Source organism: Helianthus annuus, chromosome 16 (genome assembly GCF_002127325.2).
Source record: "Helianthus annuus cultivar XRQ/B chromosome 16, HanXRQr2.0-SUNRISE, whole genome shotgun sequence".
Classification (NCBI taxonomy): Eukaryota; Viridiplantae; Streptophyta; class Magnoliopsida; order Asterales; family Asteraceae; genus Helianthus; species Helianthus annuus.
The window spans coordinates 150014962-150018439 of record NC_035448.2 but is presented as its reverse complement, the minus strand read 5'-3'; the positions used below and the strand labels follow the sequence as shown (position 1 = coordinate 150018439).

The 3478-nt window shown below is 44.2% G+C and overlaps 1 non-coding gene across 1 annotated transcript; it reads right to left on the bottom strand.

Annotated features, from left to right (window-relative positions):
* Positions 1-332: 332 nt before the first annotated feature.
* LOC118488521 lies at positions 333-439 on the bottom strand. Its single transcript, XR_004885065.1, has one exon. It is a non-coding gene; the product is annotated as a small nucleolar RNA R71 (small nucleolar RNA).
* Positions 440-3478: the final 3039 nt, after the last annotated feature.

Below are 3478 nucleotides of genomic sequence, written 5' to 3'. Positions count from 1 at the left end.
GTAATCTCGGCGCCGCTATCAATGCACCGAATGTCGAAGCCAATAACTTCGAACTTCGGCCACATTTGATACAGATGCTTCAAAACTCTGCAACCTTCCATGGGCTTGCGGACGAGGATCCCCATCTACATATTACTAATTTCTTAGAAATATGTGATACCTTTCGGATCAATGGAGCATCAAATGACGCCATCCGCCTCCGAATGTTTCCTTTTTCACTAAAAGACCGAGCGAAAGCTTGGCTTAACGCCCTCCCAGCAGGATCGGTAAACACCTGGGATGAACTAGCCCAAAAATTTCTATATAAGTATTTCGCTCCCGCTAAAATGGCTAAATTAATGACTGAAATTAATACATATTCACAACAGGACGGGGAATCCTTATATGAAACTTGGGAAAGGTTCAAGGAGCTATTGCGAAAGTGTCCTCATCACGGTCTTGCAATATGGCAACAAGTATCCACTTTCTATAATGGGTTGTTGCCACACACAAGACAAACACTTGACTCTAACTCCGGGGGACTTTTAGGTAATCGCGGCCCGCATGAAATATATAATCAAATTGAGGAAATTGCTCAAACCAATTTCCAGTGGCACACTCCCCGAGGCAATAAATCTATTGCCCCGGGAACCGATAAGGTTGATGAAAGCACCTCTTTACAAGCCCAAATCGAGGCCCTTTCTTCTAAAATTAAAAAGTTAGAGATGACAAAAGCAGTCTCGGTTATGGCTTGTGAAGGGTATGGTGGGCCACATGAAAATTGGAGTTGTATGAAAGAAATAGATGATCAACCAGAATCGGTAAACTACATTGATAATAGACCTAGGCCGTCGGGTCCTCCAACGGGCACCTACAACCAAGGATGGCGCAACCACCCTAACCTTGGTTGGAGAGAACCCGGCAATAGTAGTAACCAACAAAACATAAATCAACGAACAAACTTTCAACAACCAAGAAATGAGTCACAAAATTTCCCTCAACAACAAGGTGGACGAGAAAGGCTTGAAGATACTATATCTCGCCTCATCTCCGACACTGAAAAGAAAAACTCGGATAGGTTTCTACAATTAGAATCAAATTTTAGAAATCAACAAGCTAGTATACAAAACATCGAAAAACAAATAAATCAACTAGCTCAAAATTTCTCTGAGAGACAGCAAGGCGTGTTACCAAGTAATACCGAAACAAACCCAAAGGCACAAGTTCATCTCATCACTCTACGGAACCATACCGTGGGAACCACGGAAGGGCCACCGCTTACTGAGGAGATCGCATCACCGCCCCAACAAGAGAAGGTTACTCCTCCATCACCAGAGCCCACCAAGGCTCCTCCGGTTCCGTACCCCGGTAGGTTAATCCGTCAAAAGACCAATGAGCAATTCGCAAAATTCGAAAGTCTACTAAAACAATTGCATGTCAACATTCCTTTCATTGACGTCCTAACCCAAATGCCTAAATACTCAAAATTCATGAGGGACTTCCTCACTCATAAAAGGAAAATTGAAACATTGCAATTAGTTAACTTAGGCGAAGAATGCTCCGCCCTCGTACTCAACAGACTCCCCCAAAAGAAAATTGACCCCGGAAGCTTCACAATTCCTTGCTCGATCGGGGACTCCCCCGTTCGTAATGCACTAGCCGACCTTGGGGCTAGCATTAACCTCATGCCCGCATCAATGTTTAAAATACTCGGCTTGGGAAAAACGAGTCCTACAAAGATGAGTATACAACTTGCTGATCGATCCGTCAAATTCCCGCAAGGTGTCGCTGAAAATCTACTAGTCAAGGTCGACAATTTCGTCTGCTCGGCCGACTTTGTCATACTTGATATGGAAGAAGACACCGAAGTCCCCCTCATACTAGGGAGACTATTTCTAGCCACCGCACAAGCAGTGGTGGACATGAATGACGGAACCCTCACTTTAAAATATGGGGATAATGAAGTAAAGTTCAGGGTTGGGAAGAGAATAGAGGACGATGACCCGGTCAATTACATGAAGGTTATTGATTCAAGTTTGGATGATGCTCTCCGATGGTGCAACATGGGATGCAAAACATCCCGCTCGGAAAACATATAACCTCACCTTGGGTCTAGCCAAGGACCCTTATAAACGTGGCGCACCACGGAGGCATTCCGCGGAACTATGCTTAGGTTAGTTTAATCTTTTAGTTTTAATTTGCAGAAATAAAACACACTCGGGATGGTCAAGGATAACAAGGGAAACGAGAAACATAGTCCCATGCACGAAAACAGGGCCATCCGACAACAATTTCTTCCTTACAGTAAGCTCAGCATGGGCCGTGTCCAGCCAACACGGCCCCGTGCTGAACACCATGCAGAAAATTGCCCAGTTCAGGTAACTGGACACGGTTCGCTAAACACGCCCCCGTGTCCAGGCTTCTGTCTCTTTTCTTTAATTTTTGTTACTGGCACCTGAACACGGGGCCGTGCCCGGTCACCACGGGGCCGTGTCCAGCTTGCCAGTAACATAAAATTTTGCTTTTAACACCATTTTACACATTCAATCAACCTAAAAACTTATTTTTGGGACACATTGAGGACAATGTGTAAATTAAGTGTGGGGGGATGATAAAATCTTGAATTTTGCAAAGTCCTAATAACAAGCCTTACACAAAACTCTATTGGAACGCTTCATTTTAGTTTCATTTCAGCATTAACGACTGAGCTTCCAGACATTAATGACTGAGCAGTTTCATTTCAGCATTCAAAACAGATGAGTCAATGGTTTATTAATAACCCATATATATATATATGATGTGCACAAAATGCAGCATATAAATTACATCAATGATGGCTTAAAACTAACCCATTTTTAGTACTAATGTTGGAAAAAGTGCGCTTTTGTCTTCCTTTTGTATTTTCAGGATTAAATGAGCTCAAAATAATAAAAGAAGCAAAAAGACAGCAAAATCTAACATAATTACAAGAAAAGGAACAAAAGTGATATGCCGACCCTCCCGACAGCATCTTCCCAAGCAAAACAAAGAAGTCAGAAGACTGAACACGCCCCATGCTCAGCGAGCACGGGGCCGTGCCCAAGAAGCAGCAGAAAAGACAAACCTATAGAAGCTTCTACTGCCCACCATGGGGTCGTGCCCAACGGACACGGGGGCGTGGTCAGAGTGCTGCAGGCGCATTTATTGTAATTGCGAATTACAATTAATGAAGAGAGAGAGTCAGACAGGCACGGGGCCGTGCCCAGCGGACACGGGGCCATGCCCAGGCTTCTGTTCAGCCTATAAATAGGAGTGCTTGGAGCCATTTCAACTCATCCCTTGGCACACCACCTCTCTCACACTTCACCCACCACCCACCACCACCATAACACCATCATCCACCACCATCATCCATTATCCATCATAGAGTGTGTGAGTCGTCTCGGGATCCAAGATTGATCGTAAGAGTTCTTGACAATCAAAGGCCATGTTTGCCTAAGTCTCTTACATCACTTGGTGA